The sequence below is a fragment of the Panthera onca genome, chromosome A1, assembly GCF_046562875.1.
Source record: "Panthera onca isolate mPanOnc1 chromosome A1, mPanOnc1 haplotype 2, whole genome shotgun sequence".
In the NCBI taxonomy this organism is placed as follows: Eukaryota; Metazoa; Chordata; class Mammalia; order Carnivora; family Felidae; genus Panthera; species Panthera onca.
The window spans coordinates 54,551,956-54,563,399 of record NC_138339.1 but is presented as its reverse complement, the minus strand read 5'-3'; the positions used below and the strand labels follow the sequence as shown (position 1 = coordinate 54,563,399).

Below are 11,444 nucleotides of genomic sequence, written 5' to 3'. Positions count from 1 at the left end.
ATACACCTAGGAGTAAGAAGTTTCCTTCAAAAACATAAAGAGGTAAATTCATTAGGAAAACTTTATGTGCCAAATAATTTTACGCTTCACAAAGCACTTCAAGAGAAACTTCCAGGGAAGACAGAAGAGTACGAAGACCCTAAAGCTCACCTCATCCTGCAAAAACCAACAGATAACATGTACATCAGTTCAAATAACCCACAAAATGACCTGAAGACTGGGAGAACAGACTCTCCACAGCCAAATATACAAAAGAGGCCACATCAAAGAGGGTAGGAAGGGCATAGATGTGGTGAGGAACTAAATGGACCCTTGGGACTATCTCCTGGAGGGAGGGACACCACAAGTGTGAAAAGAGAAGACCAGAGCTTCACACCAAGCACCCCAGGCACAGGAAATCTGCATGAAAACAAGAAAGGCATAATTTCATGAGTTCCTGCAAGCAGCAAAGGCTTAAAACCTGGACCTTTAAAAATCAGCAGCTCAGCTCTGGCAAGCCAGAGGGCAAGCGGAAAGGGAATCCCCACATGCAAAGAGACAGAACAACAAACAGCCCTGTGGAGATACAGCACAGAAGCAGCAGTTTGAAAATGCCTGTGGTATACAGGAGGGAGATTTGTTTACTAATGTCATAGCATGTACTAGAGGGGAAAGGATTATTAGGAGACTTCCCACAAACAAAGAAGCTGGCAGGTGCTATCTCCCTGCCCTGCCCCCCAGCCTAGACATGCAGATCTCTAGAGGAACTAACACAGTGCCAATACTCACTACTTAACTTGTTACCAGTATACCCCGCCCCTACATTCTCCTATGGACCTGCCCCCTCTAATAGGCCATTGGCCGGAGCCCATCCAAAGCAGTTTCACAAGCATGATAAGGTGATAACAGCCCTGACAGGGACCAGCACCACTACAAAGTGACCCCTGCCCAGGGAAGAGGGAAAGATAACCACAAATACCAGTCAGAATGCAGCCTTCCAGTGTGCTGGAAGCAAACAACTGGTTGACTGCAGGCCCCACACACCAACAGAAGCTCCTCACGGGACAACACAGGTAGAGTACACTTTAGTTCCATGTGACTGCATTCCTGGTAAACAGCTGGTCTGACCCAAGTCAAGCCCAAGGTGGCCCCAGACTGGTAATTTACAGCACAGGGACCAAACCATGCCCACAACAGGTATAGAGAGGCATCATAAATGATTGAAATGAAGGCAAAAATGACTTGGCCAAAATACTAGGGCATACACAACACACATAGGAGGCACCCCTGAAGCACGAGGTTCTAGTGAACAGGGGTCATTGCACTTCCGGGCACTACAGGATCTCTTCTTCATGAGGCCACTATTTGCAAGTGCAGGAACATAGTTTTTCCTAATATATAGAAAGAGTCACAAAGAGTTAAACAAAATGTGGAGACAGAGGTACATATCCCAAATGAAGGAAGGAACAGGACATAATTACAGCAAGAGAGCTAAACAAAACGAATAGGACATGCCTGATAAAGAATCTAAAGTAAAAGTTATAAAGATACAGATGGGACTAGAGAAAAAAAGGGGAGGAGCTCAGTGAGACTCTTCAAGAGATCAAAAACAAAAAAAAAGAACCAATCAGAGATGAAGATTTTAACAACTGAAATTAAAAACACACTAGACAGAATAAATATCAGACTAGAGGAAGCAGAAGAATGGATAAATAACCTGGAGGATAGAGTAATGGAAAGCAATCAAGCTAAGCAAGTGAGAGAAAAACAAATAAAAACAAATAAAAATAGATTAAGGGAAATCAGTGACACCATCAAACCTAATAATATTCACATTATGGGGATCCCAAAAGGAGAAGACAGAGAAAAAGGAGTAGACAATTTACATGAAGAAATAATACTTAAAACTTCCCAAATGTGGGCAAGGAAACAGAAATCCAGATCCAGGAGGCACAAAGAGCCCTCAATAAAATCAACCTAAGGAGGTCCAAACAAGACACATAGTAATTAAAATGACAAAAGAGAAGTGATAAAGAAAGAGTTTTAAAAGCAGCAAGAGAGAAGAAAACAGTTACATTCAAGGGACTCCATAAGGCTGTCAGAAGGTTTTTCAACACAAACTTTGCAGACAAGAAGAGAGTGGCATGATTGATATATTCAAAGTGCTTGGGAAAAAAAAATCCTGCAGTAAAGAATAGTCTATCCAGCAAGACTATCATTCAGAAAAGAGGAGAGATAGTTTCCCAGACAATCAACGTGACATATCACATCAATAAGAGAAAGGATAAATTATGATCATGTCAATAGAGCTGAAAAAGCAATAGATGCTTTTGCTCTCACCACTTCTATTTGGTACAGTACTGGAAGTTTTAGCCACAGCACACAGACAAAAAAAGAAATAAAAGGCATCCAAATAGGTAAAGAAGAAGTAAAACTGTCACTATTTACAGACGGCATGATACTATATATAGAAAACCATGAATACTCTACCAAAAATGACTAGAACTGATAAAATCCAGTAAGTTCACAAGATATAAAATCAATATACAAAATCCATTGCATTTCTATATACTAATAATGAAGTAGCAGAAAGAAAAATTAAGAAAACAATCCCATTTGCAATTACACCAAAAATAATAAAACATCTATAAACTAAACCAAAGAGGTGAAAGATCTGTATTCTGCAAACTATAAAACACTGATGAAAGACACTGAAGACAATGCAAACAAATGGACGTATATTCCATGCTCATGGATTGGAAAAACAAATACTGTTAAAATGTCCCTACTGCCCAATCTACAGATTTAAAGCAATCCCTATCAAAATACCAACAGCATTTTTCACAGAACTAGAATAAACAATACTAGCATTTGTATGAAACCATAAAAGACCCCAGATAGCCAAAACAATCTTGTAAAAGAAAAGCTGGAGGCATCACAATTCTTAACATCAAGTTATATTACAAAGCTGTAGTAATCAAAGCAGTATTGTACTGGCACAAAAACAGACACAGAGATCAATAGAACAAAACAAAGATCCCAGAAATAAAGCCACAATTATATGTTCAATTAGTCTTTGACAAAGAAGGCAAGAATATTTAATGGGTAAAAGTCTCTTCAACAGTGTTAGGAAAACTGGACAGCTGCATGCAAAAGAATGAAACTGGATGATTTTCTTATGCCATACACAAAAATGAACTCAAAATGGATTAAGGATCGCAATGTGAGACCTGAAATCATAAAAATCCTAGAAGAAAGCAGAGGCAGTAATCTCTCTGACATCAGCCATAGCAACATTTTTCTAGATAGGTTTCCTGAGGCAAAAGAAACAAAAGCAAAAATAAACTATTGGGACTAGATCAAAATAAAAAGTTTCTGCACAGCAAAGGAAACAACAGTACTAAGACAACCAAATGAATGGGAGAAGATATTCGCAAATTACATGTTCAATGAAGGGTTAAAACCAAAATATGTAAATAAATTATACAATTCAACACTCAAAAAACAAATAATCCTATTTAAAAATGAGGAGAGATGAACAGACATTTCTCCAAAGAAGACATCCAGATGGCTAACAGACACATGAAAAGATGCTTAACATCACTCATCAGGAAAATGAAAATCAAAACTACGAGATATTGTCTCACACGTGTCAGAATGGCTAATATCAAAAACAGAAGAAACAACAAGTGTTGGCAAGGACGTGGAAAAAAAAAGAATCCTTGTGCACTCTTGGTGTGAGTGAGAACTGGTGCAGCCAATGAAGAAGATAGTGTGGAGTTTCCCGAAAAAATTAAAAATAGAACTACCCCATGATCCAGTCATCACACTACTGAGTATTTACACAAAGAATATGAAAACACTAATTTGTAAGAACATATACACCTCTACATTAATTGCAGCATTGTTTACAATAGCCAAATTATAGAAGCAGCCCAAGTGTCCATTGCTGGATGAACGGATAAAGAAAATGTGATGTGTGTGTATACACATGCACAAACACACAGACACACAGACACACACACACACACACACACACAGACACACACACACACACAGGAATATTATTCAGCTATTAAAAAAGAATGAAATCTTGCCATTTGCAACAACATGGATGGAGCTAGAGAGTATAATGCTAAGTGAAATACGTTAGTCAGAGAAAAACAAATATGATATGATTTCACTCATGTATAGTACTTAAGAAACAAATGAACAAAGAAAAAAAGAGACAAACCATAAAACAGACTTGTAACTATATTGAACAAACTGGTGGTTACCAGAGGGGAACTGGGTGGAGGAATGGGTTAAATAGGTAAAGGAGATTACAAGTATGCTTATCATGATGAGCACTGAATAATGTATAAAATTGTTGAATCTCTATATTGTACTCTTGAAACTAATATAACACAGTATGTTAACTACAGTGGAATTACAATTTTTTAAACTATATGCAAAAGAAGAGTAATAAAACTCAACATAAGAAAACTAAAGAAAATAGTGCAATAACAAAAAATAAAAAATAGAAACAATTCAATGAAAGTAAAACTTGACTTTTTGGATCAATAGTATCAGGATCTGAACAGTATCAGAATTGAGAGAATATTACTACAGACTCTAATGACATCAAAAGAATATCAAGGGAAGTTACAAAAAAAATGTTTAAGTTGGATTACATCAAATTCAAAAATTTTCACTGCAAATAATACCATCAAAAAGTGAAAGAAGACAACCCAGAGAATAAGAAAAAACACTTGAAAATAATGTATCTGATAAAGAATTTACATTTAGCATATGTAAAGAACCCTTAGAACTCAACAATGAAAAAATAAAAACTTGATTTAAAACTGGGGCAATAATTTGAAGAGTCATTTCCCTAAAGAAGATATACAATTGGCCAATATGCACATAAAAAGATGTTCAACACTAGTCACTAAGGAAATACAACTAAAACTACAGTGAGATACCATGTCACACCCACTAACAACAGACAATAACACATATTGGTGAGCATGTAGAAAAATTACAACTATCACATATTTCTCATGGTAATGTAAAATGCTATGGTTACTCTGAAAAAAAAAAACAGTTTGACAGTTCTGCTAAAAGTTAAACGTAAGAGTTAACGTATGATCTGGTAACTCCACTCCTAGGTACTCAAAAGAAATGAAAACGTCTGTCCACATAAAAATATATAAATAAATGTTCATAGCAGCATTATTCATAATAGTCAAAAAGTGGAAATAATCCAAATGTCCATTAAATGACAAACTAACAGGAGATCGAGGAAGATGGCGGCATAGGAGAACGCTGGGCTCACCACATCCTGCCGATCACTTAGATTCCACCTACACCTGCCTAACTAACCCAGAAAACCACCAGAAGACTAGCAGAACTGATTCTCTGGAGCCAAGTGCAGACGAGAGGCCCATGTAAGAGGGTAGGAAGGGCGGAGAGGCGGTGTGCGCTACACGGACTGGCGGGAGGGAGCCGGGGCGGAGGGGCGGCCTGCCGGCCAAGCAGAGCCCCCGAGTCTGGCTTGCAAAAGCAGAGGGGCCAGACGGAGTGTGCTCTGACAGCAAGCGGGACTTAACATCTGGGAGGTTATAAGTTAACAACTCTGCTCAGAGAGCGGGAAGCCTGGAGGACAACAGGAGGGAGAGTTGTTGAGCTCAGCTTGGTGGGGAACTAAGGCACTCACCAGCGCCATCTCCCTGGCCCATCCCCCAGCCAAAATCCCGAAGGGAACCAGTTTCTGTCAGGGAACTTGTTTGCACCACGCAAACATCCAACACTGTGCTTCTGCAGATCCATCCCTCCGGCAGCAGGTCTGACTCCCTCCCAGTGCCGCAGGGCCCCTCCCAAAGTGGATCACGGGAGGATAAACGAGCTGAGCCTGCCCCTCCAGCGCCCCCCCTCTCCGTGCACCTTGCCAATCCACCCCAGCTAATACACCAGATCCCCAGCAACACAAGCCTGGCAGTGTGCAAGTAGCCCAGATGGGCCACGCCACCCCACAGTGAATCCCGCCCCTAGGAGAGGGGAAGAGAAGGTACACACCAGTCTGACTGTGGCCCCAGCGGTGGGCTGGGGGCAGACATCAGGTCGGACTGCGGCCCCGCCCACCAACGCAGTTATTCAAGACAGCACAGGGGAAGTGCCCCGCAGTCCCACACCACTCCAGGAACTATCCAAAATGACGAAACAGAAGAATTCCCCTCAAAAGAATCTCCAGGAAATAACAACAGCTAATGAACTGATCAAAAAGGATTTAAACAATATAACAGAAAGTGAATTTAGAATAATAGTCATAAAATTAATCACTGGGCTTGAAAACAGTATACAGGACAGCAGAGAATCTATTGCTACAGAAATCAAGGGACTAAGGAACAGACAGGAGGAGCTAAAAAATGATATCAATGAGTTGCAAAATAAAATGGAGATAACCACAGCTTGGAATGAAGAGGCAGAGGAGAGAATAGGGGAACTAGAAGATAAAATTATGGAAAAAGATGAAGCTGAGAAAAAGAGAGATAAAAAAATCCAGGAGTATGAGGGGAAAATTAGAGAACTAAGTCATGCACTAAAGAGAAATAATATACGCATAATTGGTATTCCAGAGGAGGAAGAGAGAGGGAAAGGTGCTGAAGGGGTACTTGAAGAAATAATAGCTGAGAACTTCCCTGATCTGGGAAAGGAAAAAGGCATTGAAATCCAAGAGGCACAGAGAACTCCCTTCAGACGTAACTTGAATCGATCTTCTGCATGACATATCACAGTGAAACTGGCAAAATACAAGGATAAAGAGAAAATTCTGAAAGCAGCTAGGGAGAAACGTGCTCTAACATATAAAGGGAGACCTATAAGACTCGTGAGGGATCTCTCTACTGAAACTTGGCAAGCCAGAAAAGAATGGCAGGAAATCTTCAATGTAATGAACAGAAAAAATATGCAGCTGAGAATCCTTTATCCAGCAAGTCTGTCATTTAGAAAAGAAGGAGAGATAAAGGTCTTCCCAAATAAATGACAAACTAACATATATCCATACAATGGAATATTATTTGGTCACAAAAAGGAGTAAGCACTTACACATATTATAACATGAAAACAGTATTCTAAGTGAAATAAATCAGTCTCAAAATATCACATATTTATTATTCCACTTAGATGAAATGTCCAGAATAGGCAACTCTGTAGAGACAGAAAGTAGATACAGTAGACAGAAAATGGTTGCCTAGGGCTATCAGGGAGAGGAGAATAAGGAATAACAGCTAATAGGTATGAAGTTTCTTTTAGGGCAAAGAAACTATTCTAAGAATAGAGAGCGGTAATAGTTTTAAAACCCCATGGAAATACTAAAAATCACTGAATATTACCTTTCAAGTGAACTGTATGGTATATGAATTATATTTCAATGAAGTTGTTAAAACTAAAAAGGAATATAATGAACCACCTTATGGTCATAAATGTGACAAGTCAGACGAAATGAGCAAATTCCTTGACAAAACTAATAAAGCTCATTGAAGAACAAATAGATGACTTCAATAGTCCATTATCTATTAACAAAATTTAATCTACAGTTAAAAATCCACCCAGAAAGTAAACACTAGTCACAGATAGCTTCTTTTGTGAATTGGGCCAAGCAATTAAGAGAAAAACAATAAAAATTCTACATAAAACCTTCAAAAAGTTAAACAAGAAGGAATACTTTCAAGTTCACATTTTGAGATCAGTATTCCCTTGATACCAAAACCTGGAAGACATTACAAGAAAAGGAAAATATAGAATAATGTTTCTCATGATCATAGATACAAAACCTCAACATAGTCTTTGCATATCAATTCCCACAATAAATAAAAAGAATAATTGACATGACCAAATGCAACACTGTTTTAATGTTCACAAATCAATCAATGTAATCTACCATATTAACATTATAAAAAAATAAGAAAACATGATCTTATCAATTGATGCAGAAAAATCATTTGTCAAAATTCAACTTCCATTCCTAATAAAAACTCTCAGAACTAAGAATACAGAGAACTTCCCCCACATATTCAAGACCAACTACAAATAACCTACAGCTAACATTACACTTAATGTTGAAAGACCAAATGTTCTCTTCCTTAGATAAGGAATAAAACAAGGATGTATATTCTCATTATTTCTCTTCAACATTGTACTAGAGGTTTTAGGCAGTGCAATCAGGGAAAGGAAAGAAATAAAAGCATCAAGGATAGGAAAAATAAAAACATGTAAAACACTCTTTATTCACAGTCAACATGATCATCTGTATAAAAAAATTCAAATGAAATCTACAAAAAGCCACCGGAATAAATGAGTTTACTGAAGTGCAGGATAAAAGATCACTACACAAAAACCAATTGTGGGGCGCCTGGGTGGCTCAGTCAGTTAAGCGTCCAACTTCAGCTTAGGTCATGATCTCGTGGTTCATGGGTTTGAGCCCTGTGTCAGGCTCTGTGCTGAAAGCTTGGAGCCTGGAGCCTACTTTAGATTCTGGTTCTCTCTCTCTCTCTCTCCCCCCAAAAATAAATAAACATTAAAAATATTAAAAACCAATTGTATTTTTATATGCTCTCAACAAATGAGAATTTGAAATTTAAAAAATACCATTTACAATAACATAAAAAGTATGGAACATTTTATAATAAATCTGACCAAAGATGTAAAAAGAGCTATACATTAAACACTAAGTAATTCAACACAGTACTGGAAGTCCTAGCCCAAGAAATTAGGCAAGGAAAAGAAATAAAAGGAATCCAAATTGGAAAGAAAGAAGTAAAACTGTCTCTATTTACAGATATATTATATATACCATGTATATATATAAAACCATAGAGACTCCACACCAAAACAGCTGTTAAGATTAATCAACAAATTATGTAATGTTGCAGAATACACAACTGATATATAAAAATCAGATGTGTTTTTACTCGACAATAAAAAGTAGTGAAGAACTGTTAAATGTAACATGGATAAATCTTAAATATACTAAGGAAAGAAAATAGACCAGAAAGCACATATACTATATGAATTCATTTACATAAAATTCTACAAAAGGCAAATCTATACTCAGAGAAAACAGATTCATGTTTGCCTTTGGTGGAGGAGATGGAGAGGGGTTAGAGGAATTACACAAATGAAGAAATTTTTTTAAATGTTTATTTATTTTTTAGAGAGAAAAGGAAGGTAAGAGAAAGTTGGGGAGGGGCAGAGAGAGGAAGACAGAGAATCTGAAGCAGGCTCCGTGCTGCTAGTGCAAGCCCAATGTGGGGCTCAAACTCACAAACCATTAGATCATGACCTGAACCAAAGTCAGATGCTTAACTGACAGAGCCACTCAGGTGCCCGTAGGAAATTTTTAAGAGTGATGCACATTTTCATTATCTCAATTTTGATGATGGCTTCACTGGCATATACATATATCCCAACGTATCCATTTTTATACCTTAAATATGTGGTTTGTTTTATGACAATTATGCTTTAATAAAGTTGTTTAAATTAACAAAAAGCAGAGAGAAAAACATTTGTATGGAAAGTTAATTTACCAGGAAGTATTATACTCAACAACTGGGAATAAGCCAGAGTTAGATTAAAATCTAATAATTTTTTAATTGATGAAAATGTTGAAAGGCTATAGTTTATTTATATTTACCTTTAAAGATTATTCTATTAGAAAAATCGGCTTCATCCAAATAGGGCTTCATAAGTCCAACTATATTAATAAAAAACTAATTTTTTTTTGCAAAATCAACATCTGTTTTTAAACTTTAATAATTGTAATCTTTTACTCTTGGCTTCTGAGTATCAACATATATTTCATAATAGTTTGGAAATACAATTCTAATTTCTATATTTCACTTTTATTAAGTATTTTGTATCGGGGGAAATCTGAAGTATAAGCACCTAACATTGTGTAATACAGATTTTGTTTTAAATAGCATAAGTAATTCAATTTACATGTTTAACACCATCATCCAATATAAACTGAGTACCAAAAAACCCTCACCTTCTCTCACCACATTTCTGAATTTTATGTAGACAGAAAAATGCTTATGCAGTGTGAAGATTCTTAAAGGTAAAATATGGCTCTCTCATAAATTTCCAGACACTTAATATTTACTTTTTATATGAAATATTATGGGCTTGAGGCTATAGGATATATTCAGCAGTATAAAATGTATTCTCTACCCTCAAGGAGCTTAAAATCTAATAGAGGAAATAAGAGTAACACATAATAGTAAAATCGATAGGTGATAGTATAAAAATTAGTAATGTAATTAGGTGGTCAATGAGTAATCTCTGTGAGTTTAGAGAAGGCAATAGTTTGGGATGGTTTCTAGATGATGATGAGAGTTTATCACACTGCACCATAACTGCCTATTTACTTGTCAGATTCCCCATTATAATGTAATCTCCTTGAAAGCAGAGATTCTGTCTTGTTATGAGCTGAGCACTAAAGTTCATGCCTGCAAAAGCAAGCACTCAATACATGGTTGGTGAATAATCTATGAATAACAGAATAGAAGGGTTAGGCATGTAGGATCTGAATGCACAATTCAACTTTTGGAAGAGCTGGTAGTATTAAGCAAAGGCATATAGTTGGAAAAGTAAGAATGATTCTGCAAGAGTGACCAAGCCAACATACCCAGAGTGTTAAATGAATGCAGAATCATAAGATAAGATAGAAATGGAGTCATTAGTACAACCCCCATTAAGACCGGAGGTAACAGAACCAATTAGGGGACAGATGTAATGCACATGTAAGCCAAAGAAGTCCCTAGTCAAGTCCCTACTGTCAAGTGAACAGTAGAAAAAGAAACTAGTTATAACCCAACATCCATGACAGAGGAAAAATTGTATCTGCCTTAGTAACACACACTAAAATCAGCATGATACAGAGATAAGCATGCCCACTCAACAAGGATGAGATGCAAATTCATGAAGCATTCCATATATTACTAAAAAAAAAGAAAAACAACTGTCAGCAAACGATGAGTTGAGAGGAAGCACAAAAAGTGTGGAAAGTAAGGATGACCAAGCCTTCAACTCTGCATAACAGGAAATACAGTAGTATATTTCAACACTGGATGGGGGATTCATTTTGATAGGAAAATTAAAAGTTGTTTTAATATTAAACTTACATTTTTACACATCAAATAAGAAAACTCAAGGAGAAAGTGTGAGATTTTCAGACAGATGACTAGAGAGATGAGGATTAGATGTATTTCCTAAAAAAAAAAAAAAAAAAAAAAAAAAAAAAACTTAATCAGAATTTTTAGCTGAATCCAGAAGAGTAAATCTGAGCTGTAGAAATGTCCATAATGTTAAAGGACACTGGAAAAAAGAGGAAAACATAACTGGAAAAAGACATATACTCAGGATGTCATAGCACCAAAGAGGCTAAAGAGCGATCTTAAAGCAAGGGCTGATATTAGTAGAGATAA

The 11,444-nt window shown here is 36.8% G+C and overlaps 1 non-coding gene across 1 annotated transcript; it reads left to right on the top strand.

Moving 5' to 3' along the window:
• Positions 1 to 10,856: 10,856 nt before the first annotated feature.
• Positions 10,857 to 10,958, top strand: LOC132682585 (U6 spliceosomal RNA). The gene has a single exon (XR_009611760.1). It is a non-coding gene; the product is annotated as a U6 spliceosomal RNA (small nuclear RNA).
• Positions 10,959 to 11,444: the final 486 nt, after the last annotated feature.